The sequence below is a fragment of the Balaenoptera physalus genome (genome assembly GCF_965194825.1).
Source record: "Balaenoptera physalus genome assembly, chromosome: 10".
NCBI classification, from domain to species: Eukaryota; Metazoa; Chordata; class Mammalia; order Artiodactyla; family Balaenopteridae; genus Balaenoptera; species Balaenoptera physalus.
The window spans coordinates 95921033-95939419 of record NC_138889.1 but is presented as its reverse complement, the minus strand read 5'-3'; the positions used below and the strand labels follow the sequence as shown (position 1 = coordinate 95939419).

The 18387-nt window shown below is 36.8% G+C and overlaps 1 long non-coding RNA gene across 3 annotated transcripts in view; it reads left to right on the top strand.

Annotated features, from left to right (window-relative positions):
* Positions 1–18387, top strand: part of LOC309636891 — a 410385-nt gene that overhangs the window by 145016 nt on the left and 246982 nt on the right. For 2 of the 3 annotated variants that reach the window (XR_014250277.1, XR_014250278.1), the window contains 2 exons: positions 1022–1122; positions 8762–8918. This is a non-coding gene — a long non-coding RNA (uncharacterized lncRNA). The remainder of the gene's footprint in view (positions 1–1021; positions 1123–8761; positions 8919–18387) is intronic. The other variant, XR_014250280.1, reaches the window with a different exon arrangement.

Here is an 18387-nt window from a genome sequence, read left to right as displayed (position 1 = left end):
CAGGTGCAGCAGAGAGACCTCATAGGCAGAGGCAGAGACATATATGTTCTTGAGGCAGAAAGCTATCAGCATACGAAAACTGTCTGCCGCAGCTTCAGGCAAATGTGGCAGTGATCTGAGGGTGTTTGAGATGGGCAGCAATTGCCTGTGAGAGAATAAATGTGAAATACCTGGAACTCAAGAAATAGTACATTATTATTGTTGTTGTTATTATTACTATTACTATTATTTTATTTTTATTATTAAAACTGATTCTCATTTGTAGTAGTTATATTCTATAAAGTTGCCATGAACACTGAGTTAGCAAATACTGTTTCTGGGGGAAATACAGGTTTAGAATCATGCCAGCCTTAGCTTGCAATATTTTTTGTCAACCAATCAATACATAACCTTGTTTTATGTGTGTCTCTGTTGAAAGACACCTTGTTAAATATTATGTTGAGTCATTAGCATTGGATGAAGCCTGAATGAAGCTTATCTAACACACATATTTTCTGCATAAGACATATCACAACCTTCTTGTACTTAGGAACACTAGACAGCATTTCAGCTCTATATTTGGGAGCCATTTTAAACAGCAAAATCAGCAAGAAAAAGCACAAAAATGTGAAAATGTGGACTCAGTAGACCACAGAAAGGAGACTTTTTTACAGTATGAGAACTGAAACAAGAGGGCATATTATCATCACCTCATTGGACCTCAGCTGGGACTCTGTACATTGGATTCCACTGTGCCTTATCACTCCTTCATGCATGTTCTTGAATGACTACAAAAACACCCCGAGTATTGCTTTGGGGGTTACTAATAAATTTTAGCAAGTAGGTGAATTTGCAAATATGAAATCTGAGACTAATGAAGAATAACCGTATTATTAGATTCTTTACCATGTTGGTTATATTTAGAAGGCCCTGACTATAAAGATCAATAATAACTGATATTTATGAATTGCTTACTATAAGCTAGAATCTGTTCTAATTCCTTTAACTGTATTTTATTCCTAAAACACCTTTGTGGTTGTAGGTACTTCGCTTTCAAATGTGGTTACTTATCTACCAGAATCTAACTGATGAAGACTTCCTTATTTACCCTCACTGGAGAATGAGGATTATTCTTGCCTTGAGGTGAGTTGAAACTTCAAAACGTGGACTTCTGCTACAAAAAGATTCCTCCTCTCTGTCCCCTTCCCTTTTTTAGCCATTAAATAGCAGTTGCTCTCTTTAGCAAATCTTCCCATATTCGAATACCATAATGTACTTTATTAGTTTCAGGAAATGCTGTTTTATTATTCCAGGTTTTGTGACACAACAATAGTATTTATTTTTAATAATCTAGCCCAATAAGCAGCTACTGCTTTAAGGAGGCTCTCTGCTCACGACAGGTAGCTATTTTTAGAGATAAATTCTTCCCAAGCTGTATGAGCAATTCCTAACTTCCATCTGTATTTCATTTTACTACCTCTCTTAACCTTTTGTGCTTCATTGTTCTGGGATAATATCCAGACCCACCAAAGGGAAAACAAATCAGGACAAGTTATATTTTCATTCCACCCATGTGCATGCCAAACATTGTAGGAAATAATAATTGCAAACCCAATGGGAAAATTGTTAGTATATTCGTATTAATTTTTTAACAAGAGCATAAAACTTGGATAAAGTATGTCTCTTCAGGATATCAAGCAACAAAAGAACTAGGTGGGCCAAGAATAAGAAACTATTGAAGGGTTTGATGTTTTATTTATTTGTTTTCTCTTTGTGTGTGTGTGTGTGTTTTCTCACTTTTTGGAATTTATATTTGACCCTGAAGTATTTGATTAAACCCTGTGTTCAGATGAATTCTGAATTGCCCATCGTAGTTGTTACTGAAACATAACAAGGATGCTGAATTAAGAGTCTTAGATTCTTGGATGTGAATGGGATTTTATAAATTCACCTTCACGTTTTGAAAGGTACAAAACTGAGTTTCAGAGACTTTATTCAATGTACAGAATATCACACTGTGACAAAGCCAGGACTGAAACATGTTCTTAATTTCTAATCAAGAGTTTATCCTGCTATATCACCATTTTTATTGACAAAGGATCCTATCCCTTCCATTATATGACCTCTCTGAAACTCACCCTGGAAAGAGATAATTCTAGGAGAACATATCCTAACATAACCATGAGATCCCTCAACCTGGAGTTCCTGAAATATGGTGCCGGTCTCACTCAGCATTTTCTCAGTAGGCTTGTCTGAGATAGTGTAAATTAATTTTTCATGATTATATCTATACTTATCTTCCTGGTGTGTACAGTATATTAATTAACCCCAAGCCTGGTAGGATCTGTATTAAAATGGTAACACAAAATATTTCCTCTCTAGTTATTTTTCAAGGAAGATAATCTTGAACTATCTGTCATCCACTATTGTAAAAAAATGAAATTGAGGGACATATTATAGGGGATTGAATAATGTATAATGTGTGTACTCTCCATCTATTCTTCCGTAGTTCATCCCTGAATAAGGTAGCTGCCTATCTGGGACACACTGTTTTGCTCTTTATCTTGCCATCCTGAAATTAATTAATATATTTTATTCAACAATATTTACTGAGTACTCTCTATACCCCTGTTCTGTGCTAGGTGTTGGAAATACACATCAGAGAGTAAAGCAAAATCCTTATACTTGTGGAGTTTTTAGGGAGAGAGTGAGATAGACTCCAATGAAATAATAGCATAAATAAATTTAAATCATATATATAAATATGAAATCATAAATCTTATGAAGAAAATGAACAATATACAATGTTAGTATGAAAAAGGGTGTTTGACCTAGTCTGACCTGTCAAGGGGGGCTCTCCTGGGGAAATAGCATTTGATTTGAGGACTAAAGGGATAAGAAAGAATTGGTGAAAAATGGTTATGAGAGCTGATATTCAAAAATAGAGCAGCATGTGTAAAGCCCTGTGGTGAGAGAGAGCATGTTTTATTTGAAGATTAAAAAGAAGGTCTATACAGCTAGAGCTTTGAAAGCTGAGGGGGTCATGGTGTGAGATGATACTAAAGCAGTATTTAGGGCCCAGGCCTTGTTGAGCCATATTAACTATTTTAATTTTACCCCAAGAGCAAAGAGCAAAAATAATTCATTGAAGGATTTTACACAGATGTGATGTATCACCAGATTTGCATTTAGGAACTACCACTCTGCTTGCAGGGAAGAGAATTGATTAAATGGGGTTGAGTGGGAATTTAAAAACTGAAAGGGGAAAGAGAGTGTTTTGATGTCTAGAAGGATGTGAGGTTCTTTGGTCCAGGCTAGTGTTGGTAATGGAAATAGAAGGGGATGTATTTGAGGTGTATTTAGGAGATGTGGCATTCAGGATTTGTTAATGGAGGTGGAAAAAGAGAGGGTGTGGTCAAAGATGACTCCCAGGCACTTGACATTCTGAAAAGGATTAACAGTGGTGTCATTCACTAAGAGAGGGGGAAAAACAAGAAGATTTTAGAGTGTAAAATAGCCAGTGTTTATAGTTTTGGGTGTGTTCAGTTCAAGCTGCTTGTTGTGTGTCAGGAGGGTAGCTGAAGATTATGTGTACTGAAGCTCAGAGGAGAATTAGCAGTCATCGACACAAAGATGGAGATGGAAGCTATGGATATAAATGAGAATTTTTAATGTATTTACTGTATTTTTCAGATGAGACAAACTTAAGTGGAATTAAATGCTATTGAGAAAAGTGAAGTATTGGGGTGAGTAATAACAGAGGGGAAGAAGAGAGTAATTTCTTATGAGATCAGATGAGAATGAAGACTGAAATATAGGTAAGCCATATACTGGAGAATGTATATCTCTTCAGTTATAATGAGAGAGGTGAAGGGGCTCCGAGAATGAAGAAAGTAGTCTTCTGAGGCTGATAGTGAGATGATAAAGGATTCCTGTGTTATGGCTTACATTTCTCTTTTTTTAGGCAATGAGAGTGGGGCGAGAAGCTGGATAGTCAGAGTTCTGTGGGGAGCACAAAAGTTTAAAATGATTGTTGTGGAAAGTGGACAAGATTTGTGGACCAGAGAAATGTCTGATTTAAAGAGAGCATTAGGGCCTCTTAATTTGAAGATTATAAAAACTCATAGCATCAATATGCTCTTTTGTACCGTTTTCTCAAGTAGTATCCAGTTGCTTGGATGGCAGCAGAGGGAAAGGGAATATTTGGTTTCATTCAGGGTTGGTATCTTTCAAAATGGGTTTAATGAATAATAGAAAGGAAGCTTTTGCCAAGAATGTTTTTGAAATGGTGAATCAAAGAAATTAAACTGGATAATGAGAGAATTAGTGAAAGGGGAAGGTTATTGCATTGGGAAAAAGGAGAGGGAATTAGCCTAGGTACAAAGGGGTCAATTGACTAAGTCAGCTGGAGTAACGGGTCTATGAGCATAGAGACTGATTAAAAGTGTTCAGAGTGGCTTTTTTTTTTTTTTAAAGCCTTAACCAATCCCCGTTGAGGAGAGCTTTAAGACATCTTCCGTTTTTTAATTTTTTTTTATTTTTAATTTTTTTAATTTTTATTTATTTATGGTTGTGTTGGGTCTTCGTTTCTGTGCGAGGGCTTTCTCTGGTTGCGGCAAGCGGGAGCCACTCTTCATTGCTGTGCGCGGGCCTCTCACTATCGCAGCCTCTCTTGTTGCGGAGCACAGGCTCCAGACGCGCAGGCTCAGCAATTGTGGCTCACGGGCCTAGTCGCTCCGCAGCATGTGGGATCTTCCCAGACCAGGGCTCGAACCCGTGTCCCCTGCATTGGCAGGCAGACTCTCAACCACTGCGCCACCAGGGAAGCCCCAGAGTGGCTTTTAAATGATGAACTATGAAGGAGTCTTTAAAGTAAGAAAGATAAAGATGATGTTGTTTGGACCACAATGTTGAGTTGGGTGGGGGCATAGAGAGAAAGTGGGATTAGTATTTTGGAAATGGAGCTGTTTCAGGTGATGATAAGTTCTAGGATGTGAATCTGATGCTTAAGGCATCATGTTGGAAGAGATCATCAGAGCTGAGGAAATCAAGAAAGTTGAGGGTGGATGAGTTAACCATGTGAATGACAATAAAGGTAGAAAAGAAGAGTTTTCAAAATACCAACTTTTTTGATGCAGGAGAGATAAGAGTAGGACTACTGGGAATGATGGTTCTGGGAGAGAGGAAAATCATAGAGTCAAATAACAATAGCTCTCAAGGAGCAGCTTTTTATAAGAGTGGGGAAGAGTTTCAGAGACTAACCGATCCCATTTCTTCTTCTTGGCCACATCAGAAGACAACAGTCCCCATCCTCCCTTGCAGTTATATTGGGGCCATGCAACTGAGTTCCGGCCATTGGTATGAAAAAAAAGTGATGTTGTCAGTCTTTTAACAAGATAATGAAATAACCAGTATATCTACCCTTTGATGTCTTCCCTCCATCTGCCTCTGCTGGATGTTTTCAGAATTAACTTAAAACTGTAAGATGTAAGGAACAAAAGATGGAAATAGATTGATTTTTGAGTCACTTCTCAGAGGAGAAATGTTCTAACTGCATTTATTAGACAGACCAGTGATGTGATTAAGAATAAAAAGTCTCCCAAAGGAAGGGATCCAAAGCCCATGGAGACCAATGGACGAGAGATGTCTCCCAGAGAGCTAGAATCACAAACCCTGTGGAAGACACTTTCACTGTGTCTGCCAGCAACACTACAGAATTGTTTGGACCAGTGAGAATGGTGAGATTTTTATTCTTCACCTTTCCAAATGGGAATATTTGCTGCTGATATCCTGTCCCTGCTTCACTACTATATGCATGTATATGTATGTATTTTATACATACATATGTACATGTATATGCATGTATTTCATACATACATATGTATGTATATGTATGTATTTTAGTCCAAAGTTTATGGGATCAGGATAAACCATATCCAAAGATTAGAGAGAAGGCTGAGACTCATTCTTTATTCCAGAAATTTAGCCAGAAGGAGTGGCTGAATGGAGACTTTGGGTTGTTTTGTTATGAGTGAGAATTTTGTATGCATTTAGGCAGGTATTTGTTGACCAGAAGCCTGAACTCTGGTAGAAACTGGTTGAATCTCATCAATTTTATGTCCTTTTTCTAGGAGTAGAGAAGACTAGATTTCCCAACCTCCTTTGCAATTAGGAAGGAGTCATATGATTAGTTATGGTCAAGTAAATGTGGGCAGAAATGATGTAGGCTATTTCCAGGCCTGAATTCTCAAAACAATTGAAATCTCCTTGGCCATTATCTCTCTTCCCTTTTTGTGGATGGAAAAAGGATTCTGAGATGACAGAGACGTGATAGAAGATAACAGGATCTATGAGTGAACACTTAGAGGAAAGCTGCCAGGAAATCTTAACTTTCACAACTGAATATGGCATGAGTGAGAGCTAAACTTCTATTGTATTAAGTCACTGAATTTTAATACTTTAATACTTATTCAGGTTTGATCTTGAGCAGAAGTGAATTTATATCACACACAAAGAATTCCACAAATATATGGCACTGGCTTATTATTAGTAGGAGAGTAAGCAGGTAGGACACGCTATTGGAAGCCTGGAAAAAGTTAACTCATGTTTTGTTGAGGCAGAACATTTGGAAAATTGTCACTTCTGGTAACACTTTGAAAGCAGATGATTTGCCTAACTGAGCTGGCAGGTTTAGTGGAAGAGATTTGAAAAAACCATATAATTAATGTGAGTTGGCTGTTATTGACTGCTTTGGCAAAGTGTTATAAGAAAGGGCTTACATGATGAAAAATTGTCTGGTTTTCTAGTGGAAATGAAAGGGAATATATGGAGTGAAAAATATTTGGGCCATGTAGGGTCATAAAAGCATCTTTTTAGACTCCAAATAGTAAGAAATGGAATTAAAATTTTCTTGAGTGTCAAAATCCAGTTCAACTTTTCATTTTACCCGAATGGTTTAGGGTGAAGATGAAATAGAGTATATAGTCTGTGTTCATGTTTATTTCAAGAGAGCATCAAGGTAATAGCCATTAAACATAGAGAAAGTCACAGCTCAACAATTATATCTAGAAAGAACTTTGGATGTGTTTATTGGGCCATGAATTGACTAGAAGAAGACAAAACCCAAGCCTAATAAGTTTTGAAAAATAAAAAAAAATGTATTGCCAGGAAAACCTCAAGACCAGATAAAAAATCTGTAATGCTGTTCTAGTTATGAAAGCAACTTCCAGTTTCCCACAACTTCCCTAGTTTCCCACAATCAAGAGGCAGCCATTGCCTCAAGGAGGTCACACTAGCTAATCCTTATTTAAGATGTGGCCATGTAAGATAGTGGGAAAGAGAACACTTACTGAGAGATGAACTTGAGGTCATGGAGAGCTATAACCAAAAGAGATTCATCCAAAGAGTAGAACCAGTTCATGGAATCTTGACTACCTCCCAGACAAGGATAATTCCCAGTGCCTGGTCCCCTGAATTTCAAAATTGCTATGAACCTGTGGCTGCCATGTGTCTTCCATTATCTCCTGACCCCTTTCTTTTTGAGGGAAAGTGTTTGATGTGGATATCTTTTTCATACTTCAATATTTTATATTGAAGTGAGGTATATATTTTATCTAAATGAAAAAAGAGTTGCATGTGGACTTGATGTAGAGGACTGGGAATCTCCTGGAATACCAGATTTTGAGTTAGAAACAGTGACCAGATAGTAATTTGGCCTATCCCTCTTAGGAATAAAGAGTGTATTCTATGTGTTGGAGAAAGGACAAAATGTCTGTTTGTTGACCAGAATACTGAGTTGTGGTGGATACCCACAGTCTTATTTCCTCTTCATGGGAACCCTAAAAGTCTATGTTTCAAAACCACTATTTCGGTTAGCTTGGAGCCACATGACTGATTTATGGCTGCTGAGATGTAAACAGAACTAACATGTCACTTTCTGGCTGAGGTGAATACTTACATAGTGTGTATTCTCCTCAATATATTTCTCTTCTTTTTGTCTGAATGACACCAAGATGACCTTAATGTCAAAAGATGATTGGAACAACCACAAAAAAGCAGCCTATTTGAGGAAAGTCAGTTGACCTTCTCTTCACACTGTTTTTTGAGTGAGAAAGAAACTTCTGTGTCACACCCTGAAATTTCAGATGTCTTTGTTACTGTGGCTTATTCAAGCCTATTTTGACTTATACAGGGGATTAACACTCTTGTGAATACCAAGGCTTAATGAAAAAAAAAACAAAAACCCTAACTTTCTCCTCAAATTTATAATATATGAATTTTGATAGAAGACAGAATTATCATGGGAAACTATATCTTTAGGAGAAAGTAATGTTTTCATTAAAGCAAGGAAGTAAAGAAAAAGCTAAGGGAAAAGATTAATGATAAAAGTGAGCTTGTTTATTACAGAGTAGTGTTTCAAGAAAGCAGAGTGAATAGTTTGAAAATGTAAACATAGGGTATAGCTAGTTAGAATCAAGGAACTGTAGAACATCTTGATGACAGCAACCCTAAACACTAGAGGGTCAGGTTGAGGGGGAGGACTTTCGCGACAGGGATGAAAGGTCTATCACCCAGTTTTATTGTTGGTTTAATTAAACAGTGTGGCTACGGGGTCTAATTGCTGGAGGAATTGTGTTACTCCATCTGGGGCGGATGGCTGCCAGCTCTTTCTTTCTCATTGCCCCTGAAGCCCAGAGTGGTGACACTCCCTGGAGCGGTCATGCTTGGATAGCCATTGATGACAGCAAGAATGATTTTGATCCTTGTATTTTGTTTTCCTCAGTTCTTGGATTGACTGCCCCTGATCTTTGTCCAGAGGCTCTTCAAAGGTCAGTGTGTCATTGAGATGGTCACTGGTTTCTTGAAGCATCTTCAGGCCAATTATCAACTTCTTAATGATGCTATTAAAGATTCCTGGTTGTGACAGCTCTTTCCTGAAGGTACTGTTTTTGATATTCTGAAGCTGGAGAATAGTTTTCAAAGGAGACATGATTCCTTTCAGGCTTGCTTTCAGTTTTGCTCCAAAGGCCTTAAATCTGATTTCCCTCCAGCTTTATACATCTTCTATTTCTCTAGGAAGTTTGACAATGACATTGTTTACCACACTGAATAGTGCACACACTTTATGAGGGCCTGGTGTAGAAAGTCTCTATGATCTTGGTATTAGTAAAAAGTGGTTTTCCTGGGAAACAGGATTGCTTTATTCTGCCATAGATAATATAAATCGTATCATGTTTACCTTTGGTGTTGGTGTCTAGAAAGCTTTCAAGGGCACCTGTGGCTCATCCCTTGCATGAAAAGTATTTTGGTACTAACCCCACCTTGGGTTCATCTTTTTTTTTTTTTTTCTTTCTTTCTTTTTATTTTTTTAAACTTTTATTTTCCCATTGTTTAGATCTCATTAGCTTTAATCTTTTTTTAATGCTCGATGAGTGTATCAAGGTGAATTTAAAGCCTTTTATGGTGGCTATGGTGTTAGAAAGAATTAAAGAGACAAAGAGAAAGAAAGAACTAGTGTAAGAAAGAAATAATACTTACTGTCAGCCTTCTGTCCATATTCTGTCAGACCCTACTATTTTAATGGGTCCTGACTGAGTCTGAACTGCTAGTATCTGTTATCTATGCTGAGGTCACTTTCTGGAAATGCGGAAGACTGTGATGCACATGTGCTTGAAAGGCTAGAAGTGCCAGGGATTAACAATCCCTGTGAAAATATCTTTATCAATGACTCTCAGGTTAGTACAGAAGCACTCCACCTCCCTCACCCCTTGGATGGGATAATTATGAATTGTTTTACATCATTTCCTGTTTTGTACCATTTCTCAATTTACCCACTGGATTGAGCTCTAGTCACTCACTGTATTACTGAGCTGTCTTTTCTTCTATGTATCATTTCTCCACTCTCCTGTCACTGTTCCGTTCACTTCTCAAAGATGTCCTTGCATTCAAATCCTTGTATCAGGTCTACTTCTAGGGAGACCAAACTAACAGAGAAAAAGAGAAAAAGGGAGGGAGGGAGAGATGGAAGGAGGGAGGGAAGGAGGGACAGAGAGACAGAGACAGAGAGGGAAGAGAGAAGGAGAAAGACAGAGAGACAGAAAAATCCATATTATGTTAACAATATATGCTCATTTTGCTACCTGAAGGAGCCTCACTCTTCTTAGGTGAAGTGTTTTTATAGCTTTAAGTATGCAGTTTCTTCTGTTGATGAAGGAAGAAACTAAAGCAATTTGAATCACTTTATTAGAGGTATGAGACAGTGAATAAACACACAAAAAGTTTCTTTAGTTTATTAATACATAACTTTGAAAGCTTATCTGATTCTAAATGCAGATTTTATTGTTTTTATTTTACTCTTTTTTTCAGAACCTTAATTAGAACTAACTTCATACCCAACCCATCTCTTTTGCACTCTGATAAAGTGATGGGCCAGGTTTAGCCACTCACTAAAAATCTCATTCATGTTTAGCTCTGTCTTGGGTACCGATACAACTGGAACCATATTCCTTTAGCATCTGACAAATTCTAAGTAATAAAAAGTCTTAACCTATGACATACACCTTCAAGGACCGGGAAAAAAATAATATTAATCCAGTTTTTTTACACATTTATTCTGAACAAAGCATTGATGCCTAAGGAAACAAAAATGCGTAGTGCATAGGCAAATTAAAATCAATTTAAGAAAAAAAGATATACTGTATATATTTATTTATTTATTCATTTTTTTCAAATAGCAGCACTGAATTGGATACTCTGAGGTACAACAACAACAAAAAAATACATCAGACACTATATACCCAATAGAAATGCATTATATATGTGCACCTGAAGACTGACTCAGGAAAACAACAAAATTTGTAATATCCCACAACTGGAAACAAGCCATTCTACAGAAGAATGGATAAACAAAATGGGATACATTCATGCAGTGAAACATGATACAATAATGAGACTCTATAAACTACAAGTACATGAAACAACATGCTCATAAATGTAAACTAGAATCAAAGAAGCCAGGTATAAAATAGTACATTCATTTGATCCCATTTATATGAGGTTTAAAATTAGGCTATGTTGTTACAGATCAGGACTGTAGATTTCCATCGGGGCAAGGGTAGTGACTGAAAGGGAACACGAGGTGGCTTCTGGTGTTTTGCTAATTTATTTATTTTTCAATCTGGATATTAGCTATATGGATATGCTAGCTTTGTGAATATTTATTTATCCAGATGTACATTTGTGATTTATGTACTTTTCTGAATCTATAATATTGAGATATGTATTTCTCTATATATACAGATACAAATCAGACGTGTTTTTGCTTTGAGTTCACATCTGCTAAGAGAGATGTGGTATATAAACATATACCTTTAATTTCATGTTAAAAGTATCAAGAACCATACATATGATACAAGTCAAAGGTCCTAGAATTAAAGACGAGTTAGAACTGCTCTTATACCTGGGTAGAATCTGAAATGCTTAATGGAATTAATTAATACACTTTGAGATTAGCCTGGAAGGATGAGTAGGGATTGCCACGTGGGTGGAGAGTGGAAGGGTCTAGGTGGAGGAACAGGAGGAAGAAATGTGCTGGCATGTTCTACAACCAATTTTCCTGTTTGGTCTGGACATTAGGAACTATGGAAGACAAGCCAGATGAGAAGTTGGTGCTGGATGATGGAAGGCTTTCCACAATAGACTGAAGAATTTTAGTACATTTTGTTGAGTGCCAATGTTTCTGAGCATAGTCGACATGATCAGAACCATACCTAGAAAGAAAGTGAAACCACTAAGAAATAGAAAAGGTTGGTGTGAGGGAATTCTAGATGAGGAAAGCCAGAAAGGACATATGGAAACGATAGAACTCACTAGACTTAACAGCTGGTTGAGCTGACAACAAGGACCCAAAATTGAACCTATGTTTTTATGGTTGATTAACTAGGTTTGGAGAGAAGGAGATTATGAGACTCCATTTGGGGCAGATTGAGTTTGAGTGGCCAGCAGGTTATTTAGAGGTTGGGCAAGTACTTTGTAAACACAAGACTGGAGCTCACGAGATTTGAATTTGGGATTTGAATTTGGGAGTCATCTGCATAAGTGTGATTGACGTGATCAAGGACCAAAGTGAAGAAAAAAAACCCCAAAACACTGTGCTGCATCTTTGTAACTTCACATCCAATGCTGTAGAGCATTAAAGTCAAATGTGTGGAAATATAGCTAATAGTATACAATAGCAACAACAATGACACTGTATAAGTTTCTTGAGTGTGAGACATGTCTTGTTAACCATTGTTATCTTCAGTCCTTTCAGAGCCCCCTGGCACATAGTAGGCATTTGATAAATGTGTTAAATTTTAAGTTGGTAAGTTAATTTTATTTGCATAGTGCTTTACCACTTTTAAATTCCATCATCAGTATCCTTAACACCTCAACAACTTTATCATTTATACCACAAAAGTGCTATGCAACAATTAAAATTTTATACTTATAAAGAATATATTTTTCATACATATTAAAAGGGAATCATATTTTCATCACACACTGTAGTTAATGAGCAACCTCCTCCCATTTAGCCTGGCTCCTAGTATAAGTCAGATACAATTCACAGTGGCCATCACAAAGGAAACTCTGTGAGAGGTGAAGGAGAAAGGTAGCTGGCCTCACTTCAGAGAGTGTGTGTTTTGTCACACTGCAGACCAACATCTGTTAAAAATCAGTGCAGTTTTGCTAGAGAGTTTCCAGCTTGATGTTACAGTGCAGTTTCTCCAGAAAAATAGCTGTAATTATATGAACTTTACAGGGATAGTCTAACAGATTAATGGGGTAAAGCTTGTAAACACAAAGAGGAAATTCTTGAGCACTTAGGAGAGGTAACGCAAATGTTAGTTTCCTTATTACCATTAGCCAGTTCACCAGTTACCTGGGTAACAGCAGTAAAACTCTTCCAAGAATATCCAAGGTAAATCTAATAGAGGAACATAAAGTTACCTGCAACCCAAGGACACAGTCCTAATCGAACCATAACTCTAGTGGTAAAAGTTCTTGACCCTCCTTGCATTTGGAATGCACAAGGTGTCCATCGTTACACCTGCTGCTTAGGTGATAACCTAATGATAGACGTGATCTCTGAGCAGAAGTTTGTTCTTCTCTTAAATGCCAAACCTACAAAATGATTGTTAATAGTAATCATCTGATGATCGGATGACAAAAATATGCACGGAAAACCCTGGTCATATTCTACTCCCTTTAGTAGAAACAGAATAGCAATCTTGTTCTACTCAAATTTTTAAGCCATTAAATGAGTTTTAAGTCCTTAGTCTTCCAATCTCTTTGCATTACAACATGCCAACGAGAGTAAATATGGAGCCCTATTCTAATTTCCATATTCATCCAGACAAACCAGAATGATAGCAATGAAGACACCACTTTGGTGCTATGAATTATTCTCATATCTCCTGTTCATCCCTTTTATACATTCTTTTAACCATCAATGGAGGTCTCTTTGCTCTGCTTCTGGCCTTCCATTTATTCTGCTCTTTATCCTAACCAATAAAGATAGATGGATAGATGATTAGGTAGATGGATAGATAGATAGACAGATAGATATAGATATATGCATAGATATACAGATATATATGTGATATGTAATATAGTTTATAAATAAATATTTATTGTCATAATTTTTAATTTGCAAAATAAGAACATATAGAACATATTATTCTTAGGTCTATTAATTTTATGTTGAATATCATTTGCAAAATGAGGACAATTTATAATCTCTTTTATTGTCCTGAAGATTATGTGAGATTTATAGGACACATATATTATTCACATTTGACAAAAGTTGAGCTTATAGATTCTAAGTGACTTGCTGAAGGTCACACAATCAGTAATGAACAGCTAGATCTTGTATCAGTTAGGGTAGTTCTGCAGAGAGCAAAATAAACCTACCTAAAGGGAAAAATGAATTTGTTAGACTTGGAGGTGCTCACCGAAATCAGAAAAGCTGAAGAATCAAGCTCATAAAGCAACTTACAAAGTCTCTGTGTCATCTCAAGAGCATTGCTGGAGCAAATTATTTCTATTGTCTGCTTTGTTTGTCTCTCAAGATTCAAATTCTATAGAGGGGAGAGTTTGGTTGGTCTTGTTTGTGTTTGCTTTTTCTCCAGACACCTTGATGAAGTCCTACCAGATTGTGTCAAATGGGAGGAGAGTCCCCCCAAAGTGGTAGAGTAAATGCTGGTTAGATGCAATGCCGCAAATATCCATCCCCACAGCCTATATCCTAGGCTTTCTGTTCCCAATTCTAATACCTTTTCTGTGATTGGAGTAGATTTTTGCTCCTTGGAGTCAGCAGCTTCTACAGCCATAGACATACTGGCAGTCAGTTTAAACAATTTGAGAAATGAGCTAGAGAGAAATGAGCTAGAGTTATGCTCTGAAAGAGCATAACTTTTTCAGAATTATGTTAAGATGCATGTACCCTGCTTTCATCAATAACCTCACCACCAATTCCTGACTACTGTTTCATGTTTGTGAGGACCAATGAGGTTGCTTCAGGTGGTCCCATTCTAGATAGAATGAAATACAAAATAATTGGTAAAAGTAATAATACCACTGTCACTATATAAATGATAGGCTGTATTGTAACAAGGTAATACATTTCCAGATTTAATTAGCTTGTAATGTGAGTTATAACTTCTTTGTGAAGGAGGGGATTAATTAAATTCTTTGCAGGAGGGGAAGAAGCAGTCTGAAAAATTTCAACACAAATAGGTAACATTTTTTCAGATTAATTAAAGCCAGTGCTCATTATTTCAACCTTAGGGCCCTGGTTGCTAATCTTTATTTTTGCAAGTAGAGGGCTAGGCAGATGGAAAGAAGAAAGAAGTTAGAAGAAGAAACAAAAAAATAAGGAAAACAGAAGATTCAATAAACTCTAACTTTCTGGCAGTGATGTTTATAGCCCACCATTTATTCCATCATAAGTGCCAATGTGGGGAAGGAAAAATAATTTTCTATCTAACCTTTTAGGTTCTTGGCTGAGACATCTCCTCTAATAAAAGACAGATTAACAAGAGAAAAGCAAACAGAAATTTAAGGACACATACACCCCCTGTATACATGGATGAGACACAGAAAAACTGAGTAACTCTCCAAAATGACCCAAGCCACTACCTTGAATAACATATTTAGCTAAAGACTAAAGAGGATGCTGTGGGTGGTGGAACCAGTTACTATGGGGGAGGCTGTCAGGAAAAGCATAGTAAGCAAGGGTAGGGTTGTCATGCAGATTTAAGTCCCCGCTTCTCCGCTGATAGGAGGTTCCACAGATTTGGTCATCCTCTTCCGGTCCAGAGAGGTAGATACTCTTACATATGGAGATTTCCCTTATAAATGTAAATATGTCTTACAAAAGGGTAACTTCTACTTGTTTTCAGAACTTCTTCTGTGTGTGCAATTTCTTAAAAATAACCAGCTCAAATAATCAATATGCTGAAGAAGCACATTTGGGGTGGCAATTTGTGTTCCCTTCACCAATCAACAAGTTTTCTAAGGGAACCCAGACAGAGGAATGGTAAATAACATAACACTGAAGATAACTGAACCATTTTACTTATTGAATTTATTAAATAACAGGTTTATTTGTTCCCAGGATTGGTGGTCAGAATAAATACACTAAATTTATTTATTGAGGACTACCCATTTGCCCAGACCCATAGAAGTTATCATGGAATGGTAAAATAGCATGGCTTTGAGGTAACATGTGTCGACTTTTAAAAAAATGCACAACGTGAGAGTTGTGAGTTAAGTTTCATTTGGGGGCAAAGTGAGGGCTGCAGCCCAGGAGACAGCTATCCCAGATAGCTCTGAGAAACTGCTCCAAAGAGGCATGGGGGGAAGGTCAGTATACATGTGATTTTGGTGAAGGGGGAGTACATGCAATGAAGCACATATTTTTTACAGAAGGTTTCTGCTAGTCTTGTGCAGGTTACTGCTCGTCACGAGGAGCAGATGTCACCATGAAGGATTATAGTGATTTTCTAGATATGAGGAGATACAAGAACTGGGCTCATAAAATTATCTCCTGAAAATATCTAACTATCTGAAGACCTGTTCTGCCAGTTTTCCTCCAGAGCACAGAGTGCCTCATTTCTGCTCTTTACCTGAACTCCTTTCAAGGGGTGTTGAAAGTCAGCAGCTGCTGCAGCACATGATTTAATCCTTGTACAGGTAGATGGCAAGTGCCAGTGGAACATGCCAATTTGTAGTTGACACATGTCTGGGTGATTTGGTCCCTGATATTTACATAAGCTTGGGAAACTTTGTTAACCTCTGAGCCTTAATGAAATCATCAGTAAAATAGTGACAATAATTCCTGTAGATTTATTGAAAAATAAATATGTGAAAATTTTCATACATATTGGGTAACTGCAAACATTTGGTCAAATTTGCTCATGGTGCCATAGGGGATACAAATATATTTAAGAGCACATCAGTAATTTAAGTTCTAACTAGAAAGTAAAATAATACAAAGAATCAGTCAAACCAGATTCACAAACCAGAAATCTTATCTAAAGTAAAACTTTACTAATAGCTTCAAGGACAGAAGGAATCATAATGCACAGGAGAAACCAGAAAATCCCTAGGACCATAGTTTCCCAGATTCTTGTTTGTCATTTCAGAGGCACACTAACCCAGATTAACACGAAATTCTTAAACAATTCGTGTGGTTTGCATCACTGACTCAGAAGATGACTGTCTCAGACATTGAACGTTTCCATGTTACACTCAGTGAACTAGTTTACATGACATTTTCCAGGAAAATGTGTTTTCTTTCACAATTGTGAAAGAAAAAGGTGATAAGTTAAAATTCATTAAAATTAAAATCTTCTGCTCTGCAAAAAACACAGTTAAGAGAATGAAAATCATGCCACAGACTAGGAGAAAATATTTTCAAAACATATCTGATACAAGACTTGCATCTGAAATATACAAAGAAATCTTAAAACTCAGCACCTCACAAAAGAAGATATACAGAAGCAAATATGCATATAAAAAGATGTTCAACAGCATATGTTATTAGGCAATTGCAAATTAAAACAATAAAGAGATACCACTATACATCTATTAGAATATCTAAAAGCCAAAACATTGAAACACCAAATGCTGATGAGGATGTGAGCAACAGAAACTCTTAATTATTGCTGGTGGGAATGCAAAATGATACAGCCATGATGAAAAACATTTTAAGAGTTTCTTATAAACCTAAGTACACTCTTATCATATGGGATAGCAATTGTACTTCTAGCTATTCACCCACTTGAGTTGAAAACGTATTAAAAAAAAAAAAACTGCATGAATATTTATAGCAGCTTTTTATACAATTGCTAAAACTGGACATAACCAAGATGCTATTCAATAGTTGAATGAATTAACCAACTTTGGTATAACCATTCAATGGAATATTATTCTACAATAAAAAGAAACGAGCGATCAAGCCTAAAAGACATGTAGGAACGTTAAATACACATTTCTACAAGAAAGAAGCCAATCTGAAAAGGATGCATATTGTATGATTCCAATTATATGACGTTCTGGAAAAGACAAAACTATGGAGAAAGTAAAAAGATCAATGGTTTCAAAGTTTAGGGTAAGAATGAATAGGCAAAGCACAGGGGATCTTTATGATGGTGAAACTATTCTTTATCATACATGTAATGTATCGTACGTCACAGGATTTATATTTTGAAAATGCATAGACTTTCACAGCACAGATAATGTATCATAATGTTTGCAAATTTAAAATATCGTTTAGGAGCTCAAGGTGTCACGGGCAAGAATGTAGGCTCTGTCAAGAATATCCATCTGTATTACAAATGTATGAAACAACCTCACTGAGGAGGGTAAAGGGGTGAAAATGCTGACCTAAGTAACTTTGGAAATGAGTGGAGTATGTAATACTAAAGACCAAAAAAAAGGAAAAACCAAACCCAAAACAAACAAACAAGTAAAAAAAAAACTGCACAGGCTCACTGTGCTGTGATTGATAAATTGTTTCCCCTGGGGGTAGGGATTAACGCTTCTGATACTTCGATACATGTATACTGGAATTGAACAATTAAGCAAAAGGATGGTGGATAGTGGGAGCCAGGTTTCACACTGTTGGGGTGGGGATTTGTAGATAAGCAAGAGAAGGAGGCTAGAATAAACCATGTGGTAAGGGCTTAGAGCTGGAGACATCAGTAAGAACTCATGTTTAACTTAATATAAATATATATGGTTCCATATAGAAATATTTAAAATGAATATGTGTATATACATGAGTTAGTTACATATGTATTTCTTTTCTCTGACTGCTGAGAAGGCCTGAAAGAAATGGCACTGCAGTAGCAGTGAGCGTAGCTA